This window comes from Mauremys mutica, chromosome 11 (assembly GCF_020497125.1).
Source record: "Mauremys mutica isolate MM-2020 ecotype Southern chromosome 11, ASM2049712v1, whole genome shotgun sequence".
Lineage (NCBI taxonomy): Eukaryota > Metazoa > Chordata > Testudines > Geoemydidae > Mauremys > Mauremys mutica.
Window position 1 is genome coordinate 50,682,213 of NC_059082.1, and position 18,992 is coordinate 50,701,204.

At 52.5% G+C, this 18,992-nt stretch overlaps 1 long non-coding RNA gene and 1 other non-coding gene across 2 annotated transcripts; one reads left to right on the top strand and one right to left on the bottom strand.

The window, feature by feature from the left end:
* Positions 1-827: 827 nt before the first annotated feature.
* LOC123344370 lies at positions 828-4,543 on the bottom strand. The gene is made up of 3 exons (XR_006572532.1): positions 4,498-4,543; positions 2,682-2,762; positions 828-1,115 (listed from the first exon to the last, which is right to left on the bottom strand). It is a non-coding gene; the product is annotated as an uncharacterized LOC123344370 (long non-coding RNA).
* A 13,975-nt stretch (positions 4,544-18,518) lies between these two features.
* Positions 18,519-18,589, top strand: TRNAG-CCC. Its single transcript has one exon. It is a non-coding gene; the product is annotated as a tRNA-Gly (tRNA).
* Positions 18,590-18,992: the final 403 nt, after the last annotated feature.

Consider the following 18,992-nt stretch of genomic DNA (forward strand, 5'->3'; position numbering starts at 1 on the left):
AATGCTTGTCTGTATATGACACAGTGAGTCGTGGTTACGGATGGATTTTTTTCTTTCACCAGTGTCACAAATCCAGAGCGACAGCCAAGCATCACTGGAGCACAGTGGAGCATACACCAACCAGTTTTTCCCATGAAAGTCCATTTTCTTCAAAAAAGTCGGAAACCATTTTCATAACATCAGAAGCCTTTGATGTGGTTGTCAATTCCTTCGAAAAAAGTAGTTCTTCTTTCACAGCTCCATCGTTAATGAATCAAACGTAGACGAGCAACTGACAGCATTGTGCTACATCAGTGGTAGCGTCACATTGAATTGTGAAAAAAGGAGAAGCTTTCACTGCCTCCACAACTTGAAGGTGTAGATCTTTCACCATGTCATCGATGTGACATTTTACGGAACTGTCAGAAAGCAAAATTTCCAATATTTTTGTCTTGCTTTTGGCACCAAGCACAATATCAGCTGCTTTCAACAAGCAAGGCTTCACAAAGAGTTTCTCCTGTTATGTGCACTTTCTTGGTTTTAGTGCTGAGCAATGACAGTTCATAAGATGCTTCTACCACTTTGGCTGATGCTTGATGAAAAGCTCCAGTAATGTCCAGCTTCATGAGTTTTCAATTTTGAAGTTTAGCAGCATAAAACTCTTCTTTTTTTTTCAAAGCGCTGTGGTTCTTTGATAAGTGTCGCTCAAGACGACTAGGTCTCATGGCATCATGGGTGAGAACTGTGTGGCATACTACACATTGAGGATGATCAATCCCGTTTTTTTCCATGATGGTGAAACCATACTTAATGTAGTCTTCATCATACTTCCTTTTCTTAATCACGGCCATAATATACTAATAAAAAAATCTATAAAAATAATTTTCCTGATTTGTGAATAATAACGGACACAAGTTAATTTGAGTTATCATGAATGTTTATTTACTACTGCTATTACGTAGGGATGCGTGCTGCTCTATATATACCCCACCACCAGTCCGGCAAGTAGCCAGCCTTGCGCGGTGAGTGGTGGTAGAACAGTCTCGAACACTCTCGCAAGCGAGTTAGGAAGTTTAAAAAAGTTCCATTGCTTTCTACATTGTTCTTCAGCCTCCTCACCGACTGAAACAGCACTCCTGCACGTCGAAAGGCAAAAAAATAAAAAATATTCACATTTTGTGGTATGAAATTTGAAAACATTGCAGTTATATACTTTTATTTATAGTTGTATTTTTATTATTATTGTACTTTATGTTATACATTTATTCTTGTCTACTTATATTCATAATAAAAAACGAGAAGATTGTTAATACTTTATTGTAGTTTAATATAGGCCTGTAATTGGACAATTTTATTAATAGTTATTATGTATATAGAATATGTATAATTTATTGTCTGTTGGTCTATTACAGAGTTGGGCAAACTTTTTGCCTGAGGGCCACATCAGGGTTGTGAAACAATATGGAGGGCCAGCTAGGGAAGGCTGCACCTCCCCAAACATCCTGGCCCCCGCCCCCATCCGCCCCCTCCCACTTCCCACTGCCTGACTGCCCCCCTCAGAACCCCCAACACATCCAACCTCCCCTGACCCTTGTCCCCTGACCGCCCCCTCCCGGGATCCCACGCCCCTAACCACCCCCCGGAACCCCACTCCCTATCCAACCTTGTCCCCTGACCGCCCCCTCCCAGGACCCCTTGCACCCCCCAGGACCTCACTCCCATCCAACTCCCCTGCTCCCTGTCTCCTGACTGCCCCCTGAACCTCTGCCCCATCCAACTGTTCCCTGTCCCCTGACTGTCCCCCGGGACCTCCTGCCCCTTATCCAACCCCCACATGCCCCGCTCCCCACCCCTTACCAGGCCGCTCAGAGTGGCAGGCCTGGCTTATTGGAAAGCCTGAGAGAGGGCAGGTGCAAGCCGTGCTGCCTGCACGGCAGCATAACTACAGGGGAGTGGGGACAGCAGGGGAGGGACTGGGGGCTAGCCTCCCCTGCTGGGAGCTCAAGGGCCGGGCAGCCTCATTCCCCCCTTGGAATTTCTTCATGCCCCCAGTTTGGGAACCAATGCTCTAGTGCATAAGACATTGACCTGGCTGGGAGAGCTGGGTTCAGCTCCCTGCTGTGCCATACCCATAGACATGCTGGGTGACTTGGGGCAAGGCTCCTAGGCCCAGAGCCTCAAAGGTATCTGGGCATTAAAATCAGTGGGAGTTAGGTGCCTAAATAATGCTAAGGATCTGAGTGTTGGTCTATCTGTGCCCCACTGCCCTATCACCCTCCCAGGTGTCACCCGGCTAAAATCCACTGATGAGTGTGAGGTGCCCAGATCCTACAGCAAAGGGGCCAGGTAACTACATAGCTATGGACAAATTGGGGCATCTGGGTAGGGGCTGGAGGCAGGGTGAGGTTGGACAAAACTCCCTACAGAGCATGCTCCATCAAGCCTTTGCAACAGGGAGAAGGTGCGAGCGGGCTGACTCCGTTTGTTTTTTGGGGAGTGAGGTGGTGAGTTTTTATCCATCTTGTTAGGAATTGTTGGCTTAATCTGATGCCCGGACACCCAGAGGCGCCTCCCCAACACACCACAAGAATGGGGAAGAAACGGCCCCATGCTGATGACTAAAGTGGACGGTACCCGTTGCTGTGTGTGTGTTTAGATGGTACATTGCCAACTGCTGCAAAGGACAAAAGGTAGGTGCTTACCGTGTCACATCCAGCACTCAATCCCGATTGAGGGTGTGGGGGGAGCAAGCTTTGTTCAGGGCAGCCTTTGGAGGTCCCAGGCTAGTCCATAATGCAAAGGGATCAATAAAGGAGAATGAGAAGTTGGCACCAGGGCATATGAAATACCATCACTTTAGGAGCATGGCTCAGTGAGAGCTCAGTATGTTCTCTTGAGCCAGATGCTAAGAAGAAGCCCAGGAACAGGCCAGAGGCTGCTGGGGATTACAAACCATCCCCACCAAAAGTGCACCAAGGAGACGTCAGGCTGGATCAATGATATAACAGAGCTGGCAAAGTGAGAGTGGAACAGCAAAGAGTTAGTCTGCGGCCCTGATCCTGTGTATTCTACATCTCTGCTCCTCCCAGGCCATGCCCCGCTCTGCACTGTAGTGGAAGCTGAACACATTTGGCATGTCCCAGGAGGCACTCTGCTCCCCCAGGGCAGGGGCGGCTCCAGGCCCCAGCACGCCAAGTGCGTGCTTGGGGCGGCAAGCTGCGGGGGGCGCTCTGCCGGCACCGCGAGGGCAGCAGGCAGGCTGCCCTCGGCAGCTTGCTTGCGGAGGGTCTGCTGGTCGTGCCTGCGGGAGATCCGCCGAAGCCGCGGGACCAGCGGACCGTCCGCAGGCAAGCCGCGGAAGGCAGCCTGCCTGCCATGCTTGGTGCGGCAAAATTCCTAGAGCCGCCCCTGCCCCAGGGGCAGGCCTTAACACAACAGAGTTAAAAACATCTCTGCTGATTTTCCTGCCTAAGGGCACTGTGACATACTGTACCTTGGGGGAGCATCTTGTAACCCCCATATTCCTCATTTATATATAATTGTGATATTGCATATAAAGCAGGCCATGTGAGGTATCAGGAGAAAGGTTATGATCTGCTGAAAGTCATTTTTCAATCTAAATATGTGTACCATTAATGTGTATGAAGTTATGAGAATTGGGTCACATGGTTGTCATTAAAATATTCTGTGGGTTTGGGAGGCACCCAGATACTAGCTCTCCAGAGACAATGACAAGGGAGGTAATCAACACCCGGGTGGGTGCTGAACAGCAGACATCACTAGCCATTGTCCAGTAAGGGAGCTACAATTCAATGACTCACCTTCATAAGGCCACACCAGGGGAATTGCTCAACCATGACTGAGGGCTCAGCAATGCCCACCAGACATGCCTGGACTTATGTTCTCCAAGCACATGGACTGAAGGTATAAAACAGAACACAGGGGGCCCATGCTTCGCCTTTCTCCTGCCCCCACCTATGCTGCAAGCAACAAAGACACTCAGAAGAAGACTGAAGACTCCAACAGAAAAGATGGGCCCAGGTTTAAGGGACAAACCTGTATATTAAGGACTGCAATATCCAGTGGAGTGAGAAAAACTGCTTAATAGATGTTGTCCAGTCTAATAGGGTTGAGAGTTTAGACTGCATGCTTAATTTTTATTTTCTTTTGGTAACTACTCTGACTTTTTGCCTATCACTTATGATTAATGAGTGGCTCTGGAAGCCAGGGCCGGCTCTAGGTTTTTTGCCACCCCAAGCAAAAAAAATTTTGGCTGCCCCCCATCTCAGCCCTGGGCTCCTCCCCATACCCCCTGCTGCCCCAGCCCTGGGCTCTCCCCCCCCCCACACACACACCCTGCTGCCCCAGCGCTGGGCTTCTCCCTTCCCCCCCCCCGCACCAGTGCCCTCCCCCTCCCCCACTGCCGCCCCAGCCCTGGGCTCCCTCCTTCCCCCCCACCAGTGGCCCCCACACACACCTCCTGCCACCCCAGTCCTGGGCTCTCCCCCACACACACACCTGCACCCTCCTTCTGCCCCAGCCCTGGGTCACTGGTAACTCACTCGCAGGGCGGGTCATTCAGCAGGAATTTTGGATGTGCGCAGAACACAGACAGGATTGGTTCCCATATGGTTACAGAACTGCAGTAAAGTGGAACAATTTTCAGCTTGTGTGATTGGAGGATATCTGGATGCATATTATAAGACTGTCCTCCATAAATGAGGAAAAGTTGAGGTGCCTTTTTTATTTTTTTGTTCCACTCTTTCTTTCTATGGGGAATTTGCCAATGCAATATCACTGTCTTCCTTTTAAACAAACAAACAAAAAAAAAAGGCAATAGCTGTTGAAAATAGCAATTCCAGTCCTAATAACCACTGGGGAGCATTTCTTGCTCAATTTTATCCTACTTTTTCTACAGCAAGTTACAATTGATCAGTATATTTGATTTGGGAGAAATGAAGTAACAGCTGCCCAAACTGAGCTTGAGCACTCCTGAATTTTGAGGTGTTCCAATCTGGAAGGCAGGTGCTGGGTGTGTGTGTGGGGGGAGGCTGTGGGCTCCGTGGGGGAGCACGGCAGCATGTATGCAGCAGCGTGTCTGGAGCTGCACGGAGCTGGACATGCTGGTCTGAGTGGCACGGTAATGGGGCTCGGGGGTTGGAGAAGGGGTGGGGGTTCCGGGGGGGCAGTCAAGGGACAGGGAGCAGGGGCGGTTGGATGGGGCGGAGGTGGGGGGGGCAGTCAGGGGACAGGCAGCAGTTGGATAGGCATGGGAGTCCCAGGGGTTTGTCAGGGGACAGGTAGGGGGTGGGGTCCTGGGGGGAAGTTAGGGGGGGGTCTCAAGAGGGGGCAGTTGGGGACAAGGACCAGCAGTGCTCAGATAGGGGGTGGGATTCTGGGGGGCAGTTAGGAGCAGGGGTCCCAGGAGGGGGTGATCAGGAGACAGGGAGCGAGGGAGTTGGATGGGTTGGGGTTTCTGTGGGGGGCAGTCGGAGGGAGTGGATGGTGGCAGGGTGGGGCTTCCCTCCCCCTGGAGTGTCCTGTTTTTCGAATGTTAAAAAATGGTCTCCCTACCATCCACAGTACTCACAGCATGCTGCCGCATGAGGTCCCCCTCCTTCCTTTCCAGTGGGTGGTGGCCAAGAGAATGCTGGGAAATGTAGTTCTTTCCCTGCTCCAGGGCTGGCTCTATAGCCAGGGAACTACAGCTCCCATGCTGCCCCTGCAAATGGGCTGCCCCAAGGAGGTGCTTGCTTTGCTGGTGCCTAGAGCCACCCCTGCTGGGAGCATTCATGCAATCTAGCTGGGTGTGGGCTCCACCTGCAGTTGTGCTAAGTGATAACAGGGCCTGGAGGGATTTGCCACTTGTCACTAGCAAAGCATTGTGAGAGACAGCCCAAGCTGGAGAGTTAAGGGAGTACAACAGTCCCAGGCTGCACCCCGGGGATCCCATCACAGGCACAATCCTGCTCCCAGCCAGTGGGAGCCCTGGCTGTGGGAAGTCAGTGCAAGCAGATTTGGGGCCCATATAGAGTTAAGGATTGTAGGTTCCCTTGCCACAGCTGCTGATAGCAACACCACCAAGGTATAATGTTCCTACCCGCCCTACTCAGCTCTAGGGATCAGTGATGGCATCACATGTTGCCAGGGCTTGACAGATAGGGGAAGGTAGAAATGAGGGGTAAAGCAGCAGACTGAAAACCAGAACTCCTGGGTTCTCTTCCTTTCTCAGACTCCCTAACTGATCTTTAGCAAGTCACTTAATTCATCTGTGCCTCACGTTTCCCCAGAAAAGCATGCCTGTTTGGTAAGCTGTTCTGAGCTCCTCATGGGGAGGCACTATGCAAGGGCCTCCATCTTAACCATTGAATAGTTACTTTCAACAGCTGGCCTGCTAGTGTGCTTAGGCCTGTAGCAGTGCAACAACTCACCAGCACGGCACCTCCTGCTGGGCATCTCAGGAATTAGCTCTTTCCAGCCCAGAGTACCCTCTGCAGGCCAGTATCTCACCTGCCACTGGCCCTGTGTCCCTCCCAGACTCTGGTGCCCTTTGTCCAGGGGTTCTGCCCACTACAGTACCCCCTCACTCTGGGTCTCCCCTCCCAGGGGAACCCCCTATCCCCACCTTGCCTCAGTGGATACTGCCAGGTTCCATCTAGCCCCCGTTCACTGGGGCAGACTGCAGTCTGTAAACCCCTCATCATCAGCAAGGGGGGGTCGGATCAGCTGCCTCCACCTATATCTGGGCTGCCCCTCTGCAGCCCTAATATCCTTTTGTGGGCCCTTAACTTGGCCTGCAGCCTGGGGCTTTGCTAGGCCAGAGCTCCCCAGCGCCCTCTGCCCTTCCCCAGCACAGCTCCACCCTAGATACCCTCCTCAGCTTCCCAGGCAGCCAGGTCCTTCTCTCTCTAGGAAACTAGAGAGAGTGTTTATGTCTCAGTCACTAGCCCTCAGCCCTCTTATAGGGCCAGCTGTGGCCTGATTGGGGCGTGGCCTCACCTGTGGCTGCTTCCCCCAATCAGCCTAACATTTTTCCGCCACAGTCCTCTCCAGGGCTGCTTTAACCCCCTCAGGGAAGGAGCGGGGTGACTACCCCGCTATGCCTACAAGGCCATAGCCCACCGTGCTGTCTCCTGGTTTCCTTGTATCTCCCCCATCTGTCTGTGTCCACCCAGGGGCTCAGCTTTCTGTGTGTCCTGGGTGTGCATAGCACCCAGCACAATGGGGTCCCAGACCAATGCAAATCATAAACAACAATAATAACGTATGTCTGCTCGCATACTTTTAAAGCCTTCCTGTTTGTCCCTTAGTCACTGGGGACTTTAAGCCTATTTTTGCGAAAGGCATTACAAAAAGGAATCCATAGCACAGAATCCATTTTTAAAAAAAAATATTATTATGATTATTTGCACAGATGCTTAGAAATGTTCCAAGGTTCATGTTCCACCAGCCTGGCCTATTTGCACTAGCAACTGTCATCACCACAGTGAGATTCCCCTGCCTCTGGGCCAGAGGTGACAAGTGTTTGCTGAGGAAGGCTCCTCAAGGGAGTCAGGAGGGTTCTGTCTATTTGCTTAGGAGCTGTAGCTTTCCATCCTGCACCCGTTGCAGGTGTCTCAGGTCTGCCCTGGGGCTCTGGCACAAAGTTAAATCAGTTCAAATGAGGTTTCACTTAACTGTGCAGTGCCTGTTCATCGCTGTGTAATTCCACTGGCTTCAGTGGTGCGATACTAGGGATACTGGCTCTGAGTCTGTAGGAAAGATCCAGTCCTGCACTCATTGGGCCAGATGATTCATCATTGGCCTGCCCCGGTGCAGTGACGTACACTGGGGGGGTGGAATGCTCCTTCCCCGCAAGATTACATTTTGGTTGCGGTAGCTCCCACAAAGTGCCAGGTGCTTTCCAGACAGGAACAGGTGATCACTGCCCCAATGTAAAGACAGACAGGGAGATGGAAGTCAGGAAAACAGAACAACAAAGAGGAAATTTTTTATACATATCAGTGAGATTCCTGGTAGGCAGCAAGCACGGCAGAAGGGAGTCTGGCTTAAACATTGCTGGCGCGGGGGCCTGGCAGGTGAGCCCAGGAAGGTGAGGTCAGGCAAGGAGACGAGGGCTGGGTGAGAGACTGACACAATCAGGAATAGAGATAATAGGCAATAATAATGTGCCATAGTTCTATAATATCCTGGGACCAACACAGCTACAACTACACTGCATACAAGGTCAGCAATGTGGATGGAGGGAGGGACAACCAGAGAGGATAACTGGGGAGGGGCAGAGCTATAAATAGCCTGGAAGGAGGTGACAAGTAGTTTACATTTGAGGGGACAGCAGGTGGAGTCACTCAGGGAGAGGAGTTACCTGATCACACCCATAGGCTGGGAGCAAGAAGGCACAGGGGCAATTCCCCAAGAGACTGGGGTAGCTGCAGAAATACTGGCAGGGCAGGGCGTGGCCTGGGAGGAGCAGAGATAAGTGGACCAATTAGAGCGAGCCTGAAAGGAGCAGAGAAGGAGGTTGGAATCACTGCACAACACAAGTGTTTTTTCCAAATTCCTGGTACAATTGACAGTAGCTGGTTTGATCCACAGTGACAGGTCTGGCCACATGTGAGATGACATGGCCGGACGCGTGTGTGCGCTCGCACCACAGCTGTTAATATGGGGCGAGTTACACACTGCCGACACTGTGCAATGGTGCTGAGAGGATCAGAACTCTCCCTAACTGCGTAACACATCCACACTCCCTCCTTGGAACCAGACCCATCCAATGGCACACCATCTCCTGCATGGCTTGATGTGCAGCTGGTGGGAACCCTCATGTTTGGAAGCCATGGCATAGGTAGACAGAGTGGCTGGGGGAGGGTCTGATTCAACGACCCCCCCCTGCCTCCAGGCTGCGTCTGCCCACAGAGACCCCAGACGCAGACATCAGCAAAACGTTAGCAGAGAAATGTTGACTTTGCAGATTCAGTGTGAAGCTGACTGTGGCCCCCAAAGAGGACACTGCCGGATGGAGGGGGAGCTGAAGAGGGCTGGGCGGGGGGGTACAGTTTCTATGGCAATACCATACCATGCCACCTTTACTTCTGCACTGCTTCAGAGCTGGGCCCCCTGCCAGCAGCCACTGCTCTCCGACCACCCAGCTCTGAAGGCAAAGAAAAAGGACGAGCAAGGAAAAATCACGGACATTTGTTTGTGTTTTAAAAATCCACTCAAATGGAGATTGGAGAACCAAAAAACAGGTCATGTTGGGGAAAATCCGGATGTAGGATAACCCTACCCAAACCGCCCCGTCATGGACTGAGAGAGCAGCAGGCTGCGGCCTAGTAATCACAGGCCCCGAGTTTCCAATGTGCTGGGACAGGGTGTGTGTGTGTGTGTGTGTGCGCGCTCGATCCCCGGCTCTGCCCTGCCCTGTTCCAACCCCTCCCCTGAGCACCCCGCATCCTCTCTCCTCCCCCCTGCCCCCGAGCTTCTTGCATTCTATGAAACAGCTGGTTGGGGAGGGAGGGGGAGGTGCTAATCCACAGGACCCGTGCTGCAGGGGGGGGAGGGAAGGAGGGCAGCTGATAGTGGGGGCTGGCATTTTTTCCTCATGGGTGCTCCAGACCCAACGCATCCACGGAGTCAGTGCCTATGCTGGTAGTGGTGGGAGCATCAGGAAGCCAGGCAGCTCTTTGGCTCCAAGCTCCACTGAGCCATTCGCCTGGGCCCTGACAGGGCCAGTGTTAGGGAGTAGCAAGCAGGGCAGTTCTCTGGGGCCCCATGCCACAGAGGGGCCCCACAAAGCTAAGTTGCTTGGGCTTCAGCCCAGGGTAGGGGGGCTCAGGCTTTGGCTTTCTGCCCTGGGCCCCAGCGAGTCTAATGCTGACCCTGGGCCCTGAGCTTGGGCTGGTTTGATTTATTTGTGCCTGTATCTGAGCCAAGCCAGGCAACTCATGCTGCATGTGGGCTAAACTCCCCACCTACGGTTGCCAACCCTCCAGGATCATCCTGGAGTCTCCAGGAATTAAAGCTTAATCTTTAATTAAAAGTTATGCCATGTGATGAAACCTCCAGGAATATGCCCAACCAAAAGTGGCAACCCAATCCCCAGAGGAAATGCACATAGAAAGGAGATGGCAATGTGGGGCAGATGTTTGCAATGGACAGGAGCATAGCAGTACCGTTAGCTTGGTGGCATCTTAACACCCTGTGACATGAGAGAACAAGACCCATCTGGCTCTGTGCCTTTCAGGAGCTCTGACAACCTCAGCTCCTAAGGGAGGGTGATGGTCACCCAAGCCACTTGTGGACTCAGGCTTTGTCTCAAAGGCAGGGCTGACTCCAAGTTTTTTGCAGCCCCAAGCAAAAAATTTTCCTGCGCCCCCCCCATCCCATCCCTGCAGCCCCATCCCAACTCTGCCTTATTCCAACCCCTTCCCCAAATCCCCGGCCCTGCCTCCTCCCCTGGGCGCACCACATTTCCCCTCCTACACCTCCCTCCCAGGCAAGCCTGGGAGGGAGGGGGGAGAAGAGGAGCAGTGGTGCGCTCGGGGGAGGAGGCGGAGGTGAGCTGAGCGGGGAACGGTTCCTCTGCCCCCCCCCCGGTTACTTCCTGCAGCCCTCCCTGCGCCCCCCCCCCCACCGCAGCGCACCTCCACTTAGGGCCGGCTCCCGGCTGTTTGCGACCCAAGCGAAAAAAACAAAAGGAGCTGGAGTGCCGCCCCTTGGAAAGTGCCACCCCAAGCACATGCTTGGAGCGCTGCTGCCAGGGCCGGCTCTAGACCCCAGCGCGCTAAGCGCGCGCTTGGGGCAGCGTCCCGCGGGAGGGCGGCGGGCGGCTCCAGTGGACCTCCCGCAGGCATGCCTGCGGAGGGTCCGCTGGTTCCGCGGCGCCGGTGGAGCATCCACAGACCTACCTGCGGGAGGTCCACCGGAGCCGCGGGACCAGCGGACCCTCCGCAGGCACGTCTGCAGGAGGTCCACTGGAGCCGCGGGACCGGCGACCGCCAGAGCGCCCCCCCCTGCGGCGTGCCGCCTTGCTTGGGGCGACGCAAATCCTAGAGCTGCCCCTGGCTGCTGCCTAGAGACGGCCCTGCTCAAAGGAGGAGGAAGATGGGAGAAAACTTGCCACTCAGCCATAGGAGCCAGACCAAATGTGAGCATCAGCTCTATGGAGAGTCGGGGGCGGGAGGGGTCTAGACAGGAGGCGCCACCTGAAAAATACACTTGGAAGAGTGGTGGGACAGTGGTTGTCGGTGAAGGGCCAACAATTTTGTCCAGCATTAAAAAATTCTCTGCTCCCCAAGAAACATGAAATGCTGACCCGCCACTCCCTGACGCAAAACTCTCCCCTGCTTCAAGGGGCCGGATTTGCTGCTCCTCTGCCCCTTGTGCTGTGATGGACACCAGGGCAAAGTCCTCTCCTTGGCAGGCAGAGTTAGGGTTTCAACTGTCTCATCTAGAGCTGTGAGAGTCGGGGGGAGGAGTGAAGAAAAAACTTTGGGAAAAAAATCTTTTCCCCACTGAGGCCATATATGGAAAAACTGGAAATTTGGGGGGAAATTGAAAATAAACTCTTATATGAAATATTTTCATAGAATCATAGACTTTAAGATCAGAAGGGACCATTATGATCATCTAGTCTCACCTCCTGCACAATGCAGGCCACAGAATCTCACCCACCCACTTCTGTATCAAACCTGTGTCTGAGCCGTTGAAGTCCTCAAATCATGGCTTAAAGACTTCAAGGTGCAGAGAATCATTTTCTCTTAGAATGAACAGTGAAAGAGGAAGGCAAAACTTGTGCTATGCTAGCATTTCCGAGCATACATTAGCAACTGTGTAAGTTATATTATACTATTTATAGGATGGCTGATTTTATCTACAGTTCTGACCCTTACTGTCTATATGATGATAATGCACTGTTAAACAGTCTAGTGGTGTTGTTACTGAGAGGTTTGACTATATAGCCAAAATTACTGTTAGTCCGTAATAGTGTGCTCTGTTAACCACATTATAGTGACGTTCACTTTCTGAACTTTTTCTTTAGAAACATGAGTTTCTTCTGTATTGGCATGATAATGTCAGATCACGTTTATTCACACATTATTGCTGGGCCCAAAGGATCGAACCTTCCCTTTTGTTTACAGCAATATTGATCTTTTCAATGTTCAACACTTTAGATGTTTTTTCTATTTGCCACCTGTTTAAAAAAACCAAAAACCTCTGGATCAGCTGCTTGCTGGCAGGAGGTGGGAGGAGGAGTGGAGCCGCAGCACGCTCACGGCTCCGCTCCAGGGAGGAGGAGGAGAAGAGGCAGGGGTGAGGCCTTGGGGATAGGGTGACCAAATGTCCCGATTTTATAGGGACAGTCCCGATTTTGGGGTCTTTTTCTTATATAGGCTCCTATTACCTCCCACTCCCATCCCAATTTTTCACACTTGCTGTCTGGTCACCCTACTTGGGGAAGGGGCTGGAATTGGGGCATATCCCATCCAGCACCCTGCATGAGCACCCCCACAACTCCAGCCCACACCCCTCTGCCCACTCTGACCCCTGCACGCCCCTCACATGCCCCCAGCCCCCTCGGACCCCTGCACCCCATCACATGCCCCCAGCCCCCTGCACCCCCTCACATACCCCTGAGCCCCCTGCCCTGACTCCTGCATCCCCCCCACACACCCAGCCCCCTGCACACCCTCTCACACATCAAGGCCCCTGTCCTGACCCCTGCACTCCCCTCACACCTCCCTAGCCCCCTGCCCTGACTCCTGCACTCCCCCCCACTCCCCCAGCCCACTGGATCTCCCTCACACACCCTGAGTCCCCTGTCCTGACCCCTGCACCCTCTCACACCTCCCCTTCCCCCTGCACCTGCTCACACCTCCCCAGCCCCCTGCCCTGACTCCTGAATCCCCCCCACACCTCTCCAGCCCCCTGTGCCCCCTCTCACTCCCCTCACACACACCCAGCCCCCAGCCCTGACTCCTGCATCCCCCCTCACGCCCCCCATCCCCTGCCCTGACTCTTGCACCCCCCCCTCACATGCCCCCAGCCCCCTGCCCTGACTCCTGCACCCCCCACATCCCCACCCCCATCCTGAGAACCAAACAGGAGCTGCCCCAGGTAAGTGCTCCACACCTCAACCTCCTGCCCCAACCCTGAGCCCTCTCCCTCGCCCTAGCTCCTGGCCAGACCCCACACTCCAACATTTTTTTACAATATTTGGAAAGATCATTAAGTGGTCCGTCAAGCCTCTCCGTGATTTTCAAGCGGTCTGTGGAAAAATAAGTTAGACTACAGGAACAATCAAGGTATCTCACTTTATTTTCATTTACTTGCTATTACTTACAGGAGGAGGATGAAGAAAAAAAAGAATGAAAAATGGAGGCAGGGGGAGATAAGAGAGAATGTTCTTTTTCTTGGCTGGGTCCCAAGGAGGAGCCCCAAAAATGAAGCTGAGCACAGGGCTGGGGGGGGCCCCACTAACTCTAAATCCACCACTGGCTGTCACATCACCTGGGCTGGGGATACTGTCAGGGTCAGCGTACCACTAGGCAAACTAGGCAGCCACCTAGGGCACCAAGATTTGGGGTCGCCAAAAAGCAGTGGCCAAAATTTTTTTTTACATTACAGTGGAGTCACATCTTGCGTGGGGGATAGGTCCTAAGGTCAACGCGTAAGAGGAAAATCGCGTATAGTGAAAATTACCATAATGTACAGTATACACAGTAGACACTAAAGAGGAGTCCTCAACCTACGGCACGCATGCCAAAGGTGGGACGCAAGCCGATTTCTTTTTAATGGCAGGCTGTGGGTCCCAGCTGCTGCTGAGCCTGCTGCCGATCTGGGGTTCTGTTCACTGAGCCGGCAGTGGGCTGAGCAGCGCCGGCAGTGGGCTGGCTCCTGCCAGCCGGGGTCCCAGCCACCAGCCCTGCTCAGCCTGCTGGGGTCCCAGCTGGCTCTGCTCAGCCTCCTGCTGGCCTGGGTGAACGGTCTGGGGTTCCGTTCACCCAGGGTTCCGTCCGCCGGCCTGAGGTTCTGTTCACCCAGGGTTCCGTCCGCCGGCCTGAGGTTCCATTCACCCAGGGTTCCGTCCGCCGGCCTGGGGTTCCGTTCACCCAGGGTTCCGTCTGCCGGCCTGAGGTTCCATTCACCCAGGGTTCCGTCCGCCGGCCTGGGGTTCCGTTCACCCAGGGTTCCGTCCGCTGGCCTGAGGTTCCGTTCACCCAGGCCGGCAGGAGGCTGAGCGGAGCCGGTGGCTGGGACCCCGGCTGGCAGCGGGCTGAGGTCCCAGCTGCTGGCCCCGCTCAGGCCGCTGCCAGTTGGGGTTCTGGCTGCCAGCCCCTTGGCCAGTCAGGCTCCCAGCTACTGGCCCCCCCTCAGCCTCCTGCTGGCCTGGGGTTCTGTTCACCCAGGCCGCCAGGAGGCTGAGCGGATCCGGCGGCCAGGACCCCGGCTGGCAGCGGGCTGAGGGCCAGGGGGTCTCTCCCTGCACTGCCTTTGCCTGCAGGCACCGCCTCCGCAACTCCCATTGGCCGCAGTTCCCAGAGACCCCCTGCCCCCCCCCCCAGCTGCAAGGACGTACTGGCCACTTCCAGGAACAGCCCAGAACCTTCATGCCAGGGAATAGCTGTTCCCCGGCATGAAGGAGGCGCTGGGAGGGAGGGGGAGAAGTTGATCAGTGGGGCCCCTGGACCCACTGGTGTATCCTTGGGAAGCCCCAGGGGACCCCACTTTGAGAAACGCTGACCTAACCTGGACTGCTGGCATGGAGCTGCTACCCCACTGGGGATTACCTGAAAGATACTCTGGAATGTCTCCAGCCCATTATTCCCTTTCTGGTGGTTCTCTTTGCAGGGCCTGATGCTAAGGCCTTATCGGGGTGCTAAGCAGCACTTCTCAGGGTCAGGGTTACCCTTCTTCCCAACCTGCCCAGACATCCTCCCCTTGGCAAGGAGAGCAGGCTGTGACGCCCCGCTGAGCCTGTCAGTGCTGTGTCTTGAACTGGCCAGAAAGAGTGAGTCGGCAGGGGCAACGTAAGGTGTCACCTTCTCAGAGTAAGGCTTCAGCAGAACAGTCCCTCCCTGACACTCAGGAGCAGCCTGGATCTTTAAATACCTGGTGCTGCTTTTAAGGCAGGAAAAATTCTTAAACAGTGCAACCATTTGTGCTGGGAATCAAACCGCAGCCCAGCTCTCCCTAGGAACAACAAACCCTGTTTCAACAATATTCTCATTAAAGCTGTTGTCAGGATCAGGGGCCCTGCAAGCCATTATATTTCACTCCAAGGTCAGGACAGATAAACATCCCGCACATGGGAGACATGCAGCGTGCTGCAGAGGCAGAGGTTTGCGAGGTCAGGGTGGCCGCACAGTGGGTGTGTTAGAAGAGAGAATCCAACCTTTTCCACTTGGCCACACACCTACACCCTCCAGGGGGGAATCCGTACTGAATGTCAGATGCTATAGAGCAGTGGTTCTCAAACTTTTGTACTGGTGACCCCTTTCACATAGCAAGCCTCTAAGTGCAACCCCACCCCCAATAAATTAAAAACACTTTTTAATATATTTAACACCATTATAAATGCTGGAAGCAAAGCAGGGTTTGAGGTGGAGGCTGACAGCTCACGACACCCCATGTAATAACCTCACGACCCCCTCAGGGGTCCTGACCCACAGTTTGAGAACCCCTGCTATAGAGGTCTGCTCCCTGACAGCCTTTCCATTGACTCCAATGGGTTTTACATTGGGCTCTTCTTGCTTAGGTTAGCTAGAACCTACTGCAGGGCCATCATGCAAACTAAACTCCGACCAGCACTCCTTTCACACACTGCTCCCAGGACATGTCCTGCAGTGATGCCAGATGCCTTCTGAGCAGCTGCCCATTATGGGGATCACTTTACTATTCCAGTTTATTATGCTGGGCTGTTAAAAAGCATACATCATGTTTTCCAGCCATCTCTGGAGACACCCTCCCCAAAGCTGCCAGTGCCACTGTTGCAAGGTCAACCCCTGACTCATGCCAACAGAAAGCATTCTGGGTAAAAAAACCCACACCTCTCCCAGAATGCACTCTGCTCTGCCCAAGTGCCTACCACAGCACTACAAATGCAAAGGAAAAGCTGAACTAAGGAAAGGTTATCCCCTCTGTCTAATCCACTCATTTCTCTGCACATTATTGATGGCAAAGTATTGTTGTTCCTTTAGGCTACAGTGTTAGCCAGTATTGAGGGCCTTGCAGGGTTGTTTCTATTACAGTTAGTGTGAGAAATTGATGACACAAGGCAGGTATAATCTTGATGGAATCTTGTTTATTTACAAAGAATGTCCACATCATCCTGTTTCCCTGAACACAGTAGAAACAAAAAGCAGCAGGCAGTTTCTTTGTCCAGAAATCTCCAGGTCTGCCCCTCCAGCGAGCCCTGTGCCCAAGAAGCCCTCTGCTTCTTCTCAGGGTCACACTCACAACTGCTTCTCCTGGCTTTCGGCGTCCAATGCACACAGCCTGCAACCCCAGTTAGTCTATCTGGGTTAGCTCTGGCCTGCCATGAGGCTTAGTGCTATGGGTAGCTACCACCAAAGTCTGCAGCTATCTTTGCTATATAACAGGGTTTGATTGTTCCTTCTGCCAAACTTGAAAGAGGGGGTGGCACCCACTGCTTTTAACAGCGTCTGTGATTGTCTCTGGACCCAATACTCACCCACTGGCAGGCAGCCATTAGCACCTTTCGGCATAACAGTATCAAAGTGAGCTGGCCAGATGCCTCAGATATATTGTCAAAAGCCTAAAACTTCAAATGATCACGGAAGGACTTGGTGCCATTGACAAGCACAGGGCATGTGAAAAAGAGGGTCAATGGGAAAGGAGCAAAGAGGATGATGGTCTCTCGCCCACCAATGTCAAATGTTCTCATCCTATGTTCTCAGTAAAAGGAAATAAGTATTGGCTTCCATTTTCTCATGCGCAGCAGAAAGTTAATTACACAGAGGTACTTAAGATGGCCCATCACATCACTCAGTTAGCTTAACATGCCAGTGTTCCTCGTTTAAAGAACAGCATATATAGCAGTTAGACCAGAACGAAGGAGAAGAGGATAGTTTGTTTCTGAGCTCAAGTGTTACTATCTACCGTAAGCATTGAGTGCGGATAGCCACCTCCCTGAAGCAAATATTGTGAAATTATTACTTTAATATAATTAATTTGTAATAAATATGCAGAAAATAAAGAAATATTCAGGGTTCAGAAAAGAGCTACCAGAATGAATCAAGGTCTGAAATACCTCAACTAAAGATTAAATCCATTTAGTTTCTTGAAGAGATGGTTAAGAAGTGGCTTGATCATGGCTGACAAGTACCTATGTGGGGTAGAGATTTCTCATAGTGGAAGGGGGAAAAAGCATAACAAGGCCCAGTGGTTGGAACCTGAAGCTGGACAAATTCAGGCTAGAAGTAAAATGCAGGTTGTTAACAGTATGGATAATTAACCATTGGGACAACTTAGCTTGGGATGGTGGATTCAGTCGTTAAATCAGTCTCACTTGCAGTCTTTAAATCAAGACTGGATGGCTTTATAAAAGATACGTTCGATCTGAAACAGCTGTTATGGGCTTCAGGCAAAAATTACTTTAGTGGGCAAGATTCACTGACTGTGCTATGCAAGAAGTCAGCCTAGATTATCACAATGGTCCCTGCTGGCCATTGAATCTATGAAATATGAATGAAATATTAATTAAACCATACTGCATATTGAGGCACTTAGCTCACAGTGCATTTCCCAATGTATCAAACCCATCAGTTACAGACAACAAACAGTTCCACCTTAAATTGTTCATTCTAAGTGACATTGCATTTTTTCCCCCTGAACATTAAAAGTTCTGTGAAACTTTTGGTAAATGCTCTGCTGTAGCCTCTAGAATTCCTTCTCTCCCACACTGGGGAGAGCAGCATACTCAGCACTGGGTGGTACTGCCCTCCACCCCAGAGATGGCTGCATTTTAAGGGCAGGCTTTCTATATAACAGTCTTTGGGATCCTGCAGGATGAATGGTGCTGTAAAAATGTAGGATATTATATTATCAATCATGTTATTCTTCTATTAATCATTAATTATTATTGTTCCCTATTCATTATTTCTCCATTAGGAAAGACTAAAAGGCACAGAGTCGCTGCTGATTGTATTTGCAATTAAGCACATAATATTTGTTTAAAATGGGCCTTTTCCCCTATGCAGGGCATTTGAATTGGGGGGAGGCAGTGACTCTGGAGCTAGTGTGATGGCTTAAAGAGCGCCACGAAATACAAATCCAAAGAGCTGCAAAACATGGCTAGAGGCAGAACAGTACAAGGGCAGGGGAGCAGCGGCTGCAAGCGGGTAAGTACCTGTGCAAGCCCCAGGGCGCCCTCTCACGTCTGTATTTTCCTACAGCAAGGGCCTGGCCATCCCACTGCTAATCCTCGCTAGCCCGGCAGAACAGTGTTATGGTCAGCCCATAGGTGGCGCTGCACGGCGCAATGTGATGAGCTCTGCCGGAGAGCCGGGCTACAAGTCGCGCCGCTGGTGTAGTGGTATCATGCAAGATTCCCATTCTTGCGACCCGGGTTCGATTCCCGGGCGGCGCAGAAAAGTTTTTTCTTCTCGGAAGCCACCCCCGCCCTTTTCAATGTCTCTGGAGTGCCTAGAATCCTGCTCATCGGCTGCACCCTTAGGGCTTCTCTTTAACCTGTCCCCCTCTGAGTCCCCCTTTTATTTGCTTGTCCCCCTGTTGCCAGCCACCAGCAACACGGGGGCGAGGGAGGCTGCAGGGGACATTGCCCCCTCTCCGCTCCTTGTGGGGCATGATCCCCTTTTTCCTTTATGGGGTTGTCATTTCAAGCAAGGGCTGGAGGGTTTGAGAGCTCCCCTTGCAGACCCATAGTGGGGCAGGATTATGCCCCTCCCCTAGGGGGCATTTGCACTAAAACTCCCCCCCAACCATTTTATACCCCCCCATCATCTCCTCATGAGAAATTGGTTGCGGTCACT